Consider the following 10,884-nt stretch of genomic DNA (forward strand, 5'->3'; position numbering starts at 1 on the left):
GTGGAGCGGCCACCATATCCAGAAATAAATATTTTGCATTGTTATTTTTCTCTGTTCCCTCTTCAAGCAACCGAGCTATAATAGTTTAACTAAACTGAATAAGCAAAAGCATCTCCAATACGAATTTACCAGGTTTATTACTTCACACACACACACGCACACACACACACACACACACACACACACACACACACACACACACACACACACACACACACACACCACACACACAATGATATCATGTCTCGTCAAACCATTATAACTTGTTATATATGAGGCTTTGCTCGCCCACACGGAATGGACATTTTTGCAAAGTGGCGTGTGTGTGTTTGAAAGCGCTGCCTATTTTTTACCGCCACCGCTCCAGTGTCCTCCCTCCTTTGGCCAGGAAAACCCAAGTGAAACGGTAATAGTGAGTGGATAAGACGGCGATGATTTTAAACGACTCTTTATCCGGTCCCGAAATGGTGCCTGTGAGATCATCCAGTTGCTTTTGTCACTGCTCTTGTCACTAACATGTTTTGACTTTGTTTGCTGCGCATTTTCTTTCTATATTTTTATTCTTGTTTTTATTTATTTGGCTATTTTTGTCTCTGGTTGCTAAATATATAAAAATGTCAATGGTAAGATGGCCACTGCCTGGGGCATATGACGTTCGGAAATCACATGAGCGATACAAACATTTTTAATCTTTTCCTCATTGTTCACATCACTATAAAGAACTCAGTATTATCAATTTCTCTATTTTTTCTTGTGCGTCAACGTTCTCTTCCGTGGCCCTGTGGCGCAATGGTAGCGCGTCTGACTCCAGATCAGAAGGCTGGGTGTTCGAGTCACTCCAGGGTCAAATATTTTTCATATTGTTTCACATGTAGGTATGAAGTGTGTGTGTGTGTGTGTGTGTATATATATATATATATATATATATATATATATATATATATATATATATATATATATATATATATATATATATATATATATATATATATATATATATATATATATATATATATATATATACATATATGTAATTATTTATTTATTCATTTATAGATGAATAGATAGATTACAGGTAGATAGATATGTGTGTGTGTGTGTGTGTGTATGTGCGTATGCGTGTGTATTGTGTACATTACCTTATTCTGCAATATTATTCATGTTCCCTCATTTTATTGCAGACCGTAGAGGTGCGGTGAGGTTCATGAGAGTGATTAGACATGAACCTTCAGTGCGCGGCCGCCCAGTGTTGTCAGTGTGTGGGGCCGCCCGCCTGACACACTCCCTCCAGGCCCCCGCCGACCACCCGCTGTTAATGAGGTTACCCGCTGCCCCTCAGATAATGTTCGAAAAATGCAAATGGTGTTAGGCGGTCCTGGTAGTTATGAGGGTGGGCGGGCAGGCAGGGCGCCCCATGTATCCGATTATATCCGCCCCATCCTGCGCCTATTTGCACTGATTTCCTCCCTTGTGTTCCTTCTGGAAGTGATATTTGCGTCTCGCGGGTGGACGTGGAACAGACGCCAGCGCACGTGGACATCGGTGCGTGAAGCGAAACACTGAAGACTTGACAGGGGTGGAATGGGGCCAGGGACGAGGGATCCCAACAGGTGAGAAAGAATAAACATGTATAAACTAATACCTCTTTACGCGTGCATAATGGTGGCTGTGATGGTGGTGGTGGTGATGGCCACAGATGCCGTGCTCACTCACCGCCTTCCGAGTGAGCATTATCGCTGCTCACAACAAACCTTCGGGAAATGAAACCTCAACTCGTTTCCGATAATCTATTTACTCGACATAATCTCGTCAGAGATTTAGGCGACCGCATTCTCATTCACCTCCTGGCAGAGATTATCATTCATTACGCTCGACTTTATGACTGGAGAAGACGACAGTTGGTCAAGAACCTGCCGGGGCTTCTTTTGTTCAGCGGTCATCGAGAGACACAGAGACACAGTTGCCACCTCGCTCATTGCTCCCGCGTCCTGCACTACACGTCTCAGGTAACCCTTTTACGAAATTCTACATCTTCCTCTACTTACACCCACACACTGCACACTCTCAAGAGAAGGAAATCGCAATAAAAATCACAATAGAAGCAAGTAGATCATCATAGGTTAGCACTGCATCGCGTTGACTCAGGGATGGCAAGAGTGCAAGTCCCGCCTCCCTGTTGAATCGATCCTCGTACGAAGCTCAGCGACTTGAGGGTAAATTTAGCCCCCGCAGAGTTCGGACGCTCCTTCTCCAGTCCCAAACGTCCGTCATTTCCATCTCTTCAAAACAACCGAAAGGCATTAAACGTTCCCTGCAAACTACAAATGCGAGGTGGACGGGACGGGTTGGGTGTGGAGTGAGGAGAAGGAAGGGAAGGGGACAGGACATTACTAATACTATTTCCCAACGTCACCACTCACAAACCGCGCTTTTGTTATGAAAATGTGGCCAATATCACAAGTCTTCTCGAGCTGTTGAACGTCACTTATGCTGAATTCATTACTTGGTGCCGATGAATATATGGATCGTGGCGTGAATTTCATTACTCTGTGGATGGTCGGGGAGGGAGAGAGGAAGGAGGGGAGAGGAAGGGAAGGGTAAAGAGGGAGGGGCAGGAGGAGCAGAGCGTTTGTGATGAAACGAAGAGGTTTTGACTTAAAAAAAAGTAAATAAATAGATAAATAAATAAAAAATCACACGTTTGCATTTGACTGTATATTTCAATACAAACTCGAGGGGCAGAGAGAGAGAGAGAGAGAGAGAGAGAGAGAGAGAGAGAGAGAGAGAGAGAGAGAGAGAGAGCATGAACGTACAAAAGCAAAATATAAGCAAATAAAACAATAATATTTATTCATAGCTGGAAAATTAAAGATTAAGAAGAGAACTAAGGTAAAGGAAATGAATCAATAAGTAACAACAACAACATAAAGGAAAGAAATCCTTCGCTGTACACGCACATCTCATAAAAACAATAACTAGAAAAAGAAATCGAGTCAGTAAACCATAATTAATTTCAGATGGAGAGAAATACATGTATTTTTTCCCATCTTGCTATGTAATAGATAATTATTTATTCATCATTCAAAACGTTCTTTTCTGAAAAAAAAGGAAAAATAAAGTTTGAATATACATTTTTATTTCCGTCTCTCATTAAGGCTGAAGATTTATCGCAATATAAATATTCCAGAGAGAAATTATTTGGAATTCATTTTTTGCAGGAAAGTGTATTGTTTTCCGAATGGTATTATACATTATATTTTTTTATTCTCTTAATATAACTTCAACGATTACGCGCTTTTTGTCCGCAGTTTTACACGTGCAGATATTGTACTTTTTCTTATGTTGTGCAATCCTATATTTTTCTTTTTATTATCTTATGAATCAACTTTCATTTGTTTTGATGATCTATAACTAATCGTCCAATCTTTACGAGCTCTGCTGACACTGAATCCTTTGGTCTTGTATTTTCTATAACAGCAGAGAGTTTGATGACATCATTTGTATGAATCTTCCTTTCATTTACTCATTTATCATTTATCTGTCCTTCTGTAATTGTGTATATACTTCAACTTGATTTTTTTACATAATGAAAGAGTCTGCTATTGTGTTTCCTTTCTTATGAATTTATCCATCTTCATTATAGTGTTGAGTACAATGTAGCTCCATTAACGAACCTTTACAATCTTATCGCGCTTAACCAGTGAAGTTGTTGGAAATTCCCATTACCGTAAACATAAGTGGCACCATATGCCAAGGCCTTGTGACCCTTCACAGGACTTCTTTTCAGGTTAAATACATACGCAATCCTTAAGTTTTGACAGATATTCAGTTTCACATTATCAAAGTCCTTTGTTTTCAGGTTAAATGATCCATAGTTCATGTGATATGTTGCTCGCATACATTCATCTTTTTTTTTTGTTATTATTATATATTTCTATTTTTATTTTCAGTCTAAACGTTAACACATGGGTGGTCATTTCGCTCCACATTAACAGAAAGCCTTAGGTATCACCAGTCGACAGTCGGTTACTATCTACTCGTCAGTTCCATGTCCTTTATTAAGTCGGTATCATTGAATGAAGCCTAGTTTTCATCGAGCGTTAACCAACTACTGTGCCGATGGCGGTCTTTCATCTACTACTCATTGCAATGAACTCCATTATATATGAAAGACGAAGAAGAAAATACTCGGCCTACTTGCATTGCGGATGAACGACGAAGTCGGAAAGAAAGGAATTAAGGTTTTCTTTCCATTCCCTCCTTCAGTTTTCATTTTCTCTTTGTCCAATTCATTATTTTCCTTTTAGTTATATTTTCTTGGATTTCTCAGATTCTCAACTTCCTATCTACTCTATTTCTACTTGTAATCCTTTCTTATCTTCTTCCTCCTCCTTCCCCTCCTAGGCAGACCGCCCCAGAACATGACAGACTACACCACGATAAACGTATTAAGAGGAGAGGGAAGGGGTAAGGAGGGGAGTGTTAAGAGATGAGAGGAAATAAGATGTACTAAGGGGGAAGGGAAGGGGAGGAATGAGGAGTGATAAATGACGCAAGGCAGGTGTCAAGACATCATTAGTCAGGTGTGCAGCCACCTCTGACACTTCCACTTGGCTTGGTTTTTGTGACTTTCTCTCTCTCTCTCTCTCTCCCTCCCTCCCTCTCTCTCTCTCTCTCTCTCTCTCTCTCTCTCTCTCTCTCTCTCTCTCTCTCTCTCTCTCTCTCTCTCTCTCTCTCTCTCTCTCTCTCTCTCTCTCTCTCTCTAGTGACCAAAACCAGAATCATCATCACCCTCACACCACAAACAACTTTCCACGTTCTCTCTCGCCTCGGTGCTTCACGCGAGTCATATTATATTTTTTTCGTCCATGGTGTGTGCGTCATGTTTGAGGTTATAGACAAACAAAACTGCGGCGCGTCACGGAGGCCAAAAGTTGATCAAAATAAAGACTTCACTACACCTATATTCAAAACGCTAAAAGGGATTTCAAATGTGTCCCCAACTATCTATTCTCAGGTGTGTCTGTTTTATTCTATCTGTCTATCTTTTTTTATTTTTCTTTCTATTTTATTTATCAATCTATCTATCTATCTATCTCTCTCTTTCTCTCTATCTATCTATCTATCTATCTATCTATCTATCAATCTATCTATCTGTCTATCTATTTATCTATCTATCTATTTATCTTTCTTTCTTTTTTTCTTTCTGCCTGTCTATCTATCTGTCAGTATATCTATCAATAAATCTATTCATCCATTTATTAGTTTCCCTTAAGTACTCTCTCTCTCTCTCTCTCTCTCTCTCTCTCTCTCTCTCTCTCTCTCTCTCTCTCTCTCTCTCTCTCTCTCTCTGGCTCTTTGTATCCATTTGATCATAGGTATGTCTCTTCTTTTCTATGCTGTCTGTCTGTTTATCTGTTTGCTTGTCTATATGCCCGTATACACTCTGTCTATCTGTCTCTTATCTTTATTCGTCTTGCCTCTGTCTCTTTGTCTCTCGGTCTGTCCGCCTGTCTGTCTGTCTGTCCGTCTGTCTGCCTGTCTGTCTGTCAATCTACGTGTGTACATACTTGAATGTCTATCTGTCTATTATCTCTTGTCGGCTTGCCTCTTTGTCTCCATCTGTCTCTCGGTTTGTCTGTCTGTCTGTCTCTCTGCCTTTCTGAACCCGTCTGTTTGTTTGCATCCGTAAGTCAGCCTTTCCTTTCCTCATCAATACTCTCTCTCTCTCTCTCTCTCTCTCTCTCTCTCTCTCTCTCTCTCTCTCTCTCTCTCTCTCTCTCTCTCTCTCTCTCTCTCCATCCCCATGTTGATCATTCACCAATCACATCATTCCAGATTCCATTCCAGACGCAGGGGTTGCCAGTTCCACAATATTATTCGTTCCTCGACGGGGAAATGCAATTCGGGAGAGCCTCATCACTATTCAAATTAGATCTGGAACAACAGGTTGGATATCGCCGTAAACACTGCTGGAAATGGTGCCGCTGGTGCTTCTCTTCCTCCTGCTGGTGATGGTGGTGATGGTGATGGTGATGTAGTGTGGTGATGCAATGGTGGTGATATAGATTTTTGGTGTTGACTTTAAGGTTTTGGTTGCTGTACATACGTAGTGATGGTGGTGCTGATAGGGGGCGTAAAGTAGTAGTAGTAGTAGTAGTAGTAGTAGTAGTAGTAGTGATGAAGATTTTATTGATGATGTAATGGTACAAAAATAAAAGACCATAGATAGTGATGATGCAGCTTCAGAGAGAGAGAGAGAGAGAGAGAGAGAGAGAGAGAGAGAGAGAGAGAGAGAGAGAGAGAGAGAGAGAGAGAGAGAGAGAGAGAGAAGAGTAGAGAAGGTAACATAAAACAAAAGAAATCTGAAATAAAAGATATTTACAAAGCAACACAGTCATTCAAGATACAAAAGACTCAGGGACACAGACACACACACACACACACACACACACACACACACACACACACACACACACACCCAATACAAAAGCTCAAATTGAACTGTAAGTGCTTCCATTTAATTTCCATCGCTGGCAACCTTAATATGATGATCCAGTTTCGCATCTGAGCAACGCACCGAAGGAGGGAGAGAGGGAGAGGAGGGAGGGAGGGAGGGGAGGAAGAAAGAGAGAGAAAGGCAGGGAGTAGGAGAAAGAGGGAGAGTAGAGAGAGTGGGAGAAAGGGTGAGGGTGAAGCAGTGAAGGGAACAGAATGGGCTGGAAGGCTGGTGGAGGAAAAAGGTGTAGGGAAAAAAATCTTCTACGTGGAAAATGAAAGAGTGGGAAAATAATGGAGGCGCAGAAAGGTGTAGAGAGAGGAAAAGCAAAGGTGTGTGGAATAATAAAGGAAGGAAAAAAGAGTATAAAAACAGAAATGAAGGAAAGACAATGTGAGAGATATAATGAAGCATGAAGAGAAAGTGAAGAAAATGGAATTACATCTCTCTCTCTCTCTCTCTCTCTCTCTCTCTCTCTCTCTCTCTCTCTCTCTCTCTCTCTCTCTCTCTCTCTCTCTCTCTCTCTCTCTGCCGTACATTATGAGCACAATTTTAACTTTTTTTTTCACGATTTCCATCACATCTTCCTTCAGAACAACCACCATCACCACCACGGCCTCCTCCTCCTCCTCCTCCTCCTCCTCCTCCTCCTCCTCCTCCTCCTCCTCCTCCTCCTCCTCCTCCTCCTCCTCCTCCTCCTCCTCGTTTACAGCACCTAAAAGCCAGTCCATGTCACCGCCGTCCGCCAGTTCGCCTTCTGCCAAAGTCCCGCATTTTGTCCTTAAATATTTAGTTACTCAGAGAAGGGGAACCTGTGTGTGTGTGTGTGTGTGTGTGTGTGTGTGTGTGTGTGTGTGTGTGTGTGTGTGTGTGTGTGTGTGTGTGTGTGTGTGATGAGAAGACAGGCACAGAGGGACGGGATAAAAGGATAAGGACAAATAGAGATAACCGAGAGAGAGAGAGAGAGAGAGAGAGAGAGAGAGAGAGAGAGAGAGAGAGAGAGAGAGAGAGAGAGAGAGAGAGAGAGAGAGAGAGAGAGAGAGAGAGAGAGAGAGAGAGAGAGAGAGAGAGAGAGAGAGAGAGAGAGAGAGAGAGAGAGAGACAGAGAATCAATAAAGAAATTACAGTAAAGGAGGGATTTTTAGAAAGTACCCCTTAAGTTCTTATTATCATTGCATATAAAAAGAACTCCTATTTAGAAAACCCTTTTATGTCTGATTCTGGAGATTTTTTTGAAAGTTGAAAAAGGAGAAAGAGAGAAAAAAAGCTGTGAAAACTATATTCATTCTGTCTAACAAATTGTGACATGGGAATAAAAATGTTGATGGATTTCGACTGATGTATATTTTTGGATCAGTTAAGAGAGAGAGAGAGAGAGAGAGAGAGAGAGAGAGAGAGAGAGAGAGAGAGAGAGAGAGAGAGAGAGAGAGAGAGAGAGAGAGAGAGAGAGAGAGAGAGAGAGAGAGAGAGAGAGAGAGAGAGAGAGAGAGAGAGAGAGAGAGAGAGAGAGAGAGAGAGAGAGAGAGAGAGAGAGAGAGAGAGAGAGAGAGAGAGAGAGAGAGAGAGAGAGAGAGAGAGAGAGAGAGAGAGAGAGAGAGAGATTCGGTGGCTCTCTTAACACAAACACGAGTCTCCCATTTGGCTCGCTGGCTAGCTCCCTCCTTCCCCCTTCTTCCCTCCTTCCCTTCCTCCCCCTTACTTCTCTTCAAACTTTGTTCTTACTTTTTTTCTTTTCTTTCTTTTTTTTTTTTTTCTGGCAAGTCATATCTCTGCTCTTCTTTATTTCTTCCCCATCATCCTCACTTATCTAGCCCCTCTCTTTCTGTGTGTGTCAAGATGCTTATTCCTAACGTTCTTCTCAAAATTTTCTTTTTATTCTGCTTTTCGTCTATATTCTTTTCTTCTTCATTACGCACGAATTTTATCAGGTTTTTGTTTCAAAGTCTCATTTCTCCTCGTCAGCTTTTTCCTTCCCACAGTTTTCACTTTCTTCCTTCCTTCTCCTTTGCTTATTTTTTCCCATGTGTCACTGCATCTCCTTTCTTCTTACTCCTGTTCGTCTTGTAGTTGTTTTTTCTGTTGCTTCTCTTCCTTATGCTTTTATACATTCTTTATCTACTTTCTGTTTTCTCTACATATTTTAGGTCTTATCCTTTCTTAATGTTTCTATGTCTTCTTTTTACTGTCTTTCTTTTATATGATTTCCCTTTTATTTTTTTACTTTTTCATTCGTCTCTTCTCTTCTGTTGTTTTCCTTTTTAGACTCATGTTCCCTTCTTTTTCTTCCCTCTTCTTCTCCCTCTTACCTATCACAGCATAATCCTGACCAATCTGTTTTCTTCTCTTTCCCGACCACGTCAGCCTTTAATGTCAACAAGACTGGCACCTCCATTCCTCCTCCTCCTCGTCCTCTTCATAATTATCATTCTCAGCGTCTTTCCCACCCCATCGCTACTACAAAGAGAAAGAAAGAGAAAAGGGAGAAAGGGATGGAGGGTGAGGGAGGAAATTGCCAAGAGGTGAAGGGGACAAATCAAAGAGTTTCTTCATGCTTATTTCTGTGACGCCTGGCAACTCCCTGCCCATAATCCTTTGTGTCAACAGGGCGTCCGAGGTCCATAGCTTAAAACACACTGTAGCCTGAGGCAACGGCACGCCACACCACGCCATGCCTCGGCACAAAGGGAGAATGGGTGGGGCTGTGTTGTGTGGTGCTGTTTCGTGTTGTGTATGTAATGTTTTATGTGTGTCATGTTGTGTTATGGTGTGTGTGTGTGTGTGTGTGTGTGTGTGTGTGTGTGTGTGTGTGTGTGTGTGTGTGTGTGTGTGTGTGTGTGTGTGTGTGAACTAATGTCTTATTGTTTGACAATCATTAAGTAAGCATGATGCGAGTACTGACTAATAAATATAGCTTCATATAGAAACTCTACGAAAACGGAGGAAAAACAGAAGTAGTTGTATGCCCTAAGACATCATCCATCACCATCACCGCCCGTCACTTCCACACCCACACCCGAGTCCTCCTGAGCTCATCACGTGAACGAAACACAACATATCATCTCGACTTTTCCATCGCGTCGTCTCATCCTCATCTGCTCCTCAACAACACACCCCAGAAAGCAAACGCACACACACACAGCACACACACACGACACACACACACACACACACACACACACACACACACACACACACACACACACAAAGAAGAAAATATCCTAGGAATGCATCAGTCTCCTTACAGATATCAAGACACATGTCCTCACTTTTATACACTCAGACTTACCGCCAGACGCATCACGCCGCCAACCTAGGTACTTAGGCAGCTGCTAATCTATACTTGTACGCTCCATCCTTTCACTGACGGAATTCATAACAGCAAGTATGCTCGGCGCAATATCCCAAAGTTGACGTCAGAGGATAAGTAACAGGAAAAGGAAGTCTTGTAATCTATGAGGGGACTAACCATGCCTTCAACAACATGAATATGACTAAGTGAATTAATAGACTCGGGAAAGAAATAGGTTGAATAACAAAATCGTGTCTGTATTGTAATGAAACACTGCACCACACGTCCGTAGGGTTTGCTGAAAGCCTTAAAACCATCTCACACCAGTACGTACACCCACTCACCCATCCACCCCCATCCACCCACACCCACACCCACACACACACGCACACACGATAGATATTCTCATAAGCCAGGACTGAGCCACCAAACAATAGTGTATTTTGGACTATTGTTCCGCAAAGACGTGTTTGGGGAAGAGCTTACACGAGAGGCTGCAGGGAGGGACGGGGAGGGAGGGAGAAGAAGAGATGGAGGGGAGTGGTGCCTGTGAGAGGATAGTGTAGTGGTGGTGGTGGTGGGGGTGGCTATGAGTGTTGTTGGATAGGGGTGGAGGGCTGGTGAGGGTGGGTGGGTGGTGCAATATTGACCTAGTGAGATGGATACACTCGAGTCTGTCTATATGAATATCCATATGTGAATTTTATCTATCTCTCTACTCATCTGTCTACCTGTTTGTCTTCCTGTGTACCTATCTGTTCATCTATCTGTCTATCTATCTATCGGCCTATTTGTGTCTCTCCCTCCATGCATCTTTTTTTGTGTTATTTATCGAATGAATACACATATATATATATATCTACACCATGTGGGTCTAGACTACGGCACACACACACATACACACACACACACACACACACACACACACACACACACACACACACACCACACACACACACACACACACACACACACACACACACACCCACGCACACGGAGAGGCAACATTTACACGGTATTGTCAATATTTGGGGTGCCTTGCCGGGGGCTACACACTCGCAGGCTCCCACGATCCTCCCTCCCCTCCTCTATCTTC

General features: G+C 42.3%; 1 non-coding gene and 1 pseudogene across 1 annotated transcript; both read left to right on the forward strand.

Moving 5' to 3' along the window:
• Window positions 1-775: 775 nt before the first annotated feature.
• On the forward strand, window positions 776-847 carry Trnaw-cca (transfer RNA tryptophan (anticodon CCA)). Its single transcript has one exon. It is a non-coding gene; the product is annotated as a tRNA-Trp (tRNA).
• Window positions 848-1,581: 734 nt separating this feature from the next.
• LOC135112898 (putative uncharacterized protein DDB_G0271606) overlaps window positions 1,582-10,884 on the forward strand; it is a 60,715-nt pseudogene continuing 51,412 nt past the window's right edge.

Source organism: Scylla paramamosain, chromosome 24 (genome assembly GCF_035594125.1).
Source record: "Scylla paramamosain isolate STU-SP2022 chromosome 24, ASM3559412v1, whole genome shotgun sequence".
Classification (NCBI taxonomy): Eukaryota; Metazoa; Arthropoda; class Malacostraca; order Decapoda; family Portunidae; genus Scylla; species Scylla paramamosain.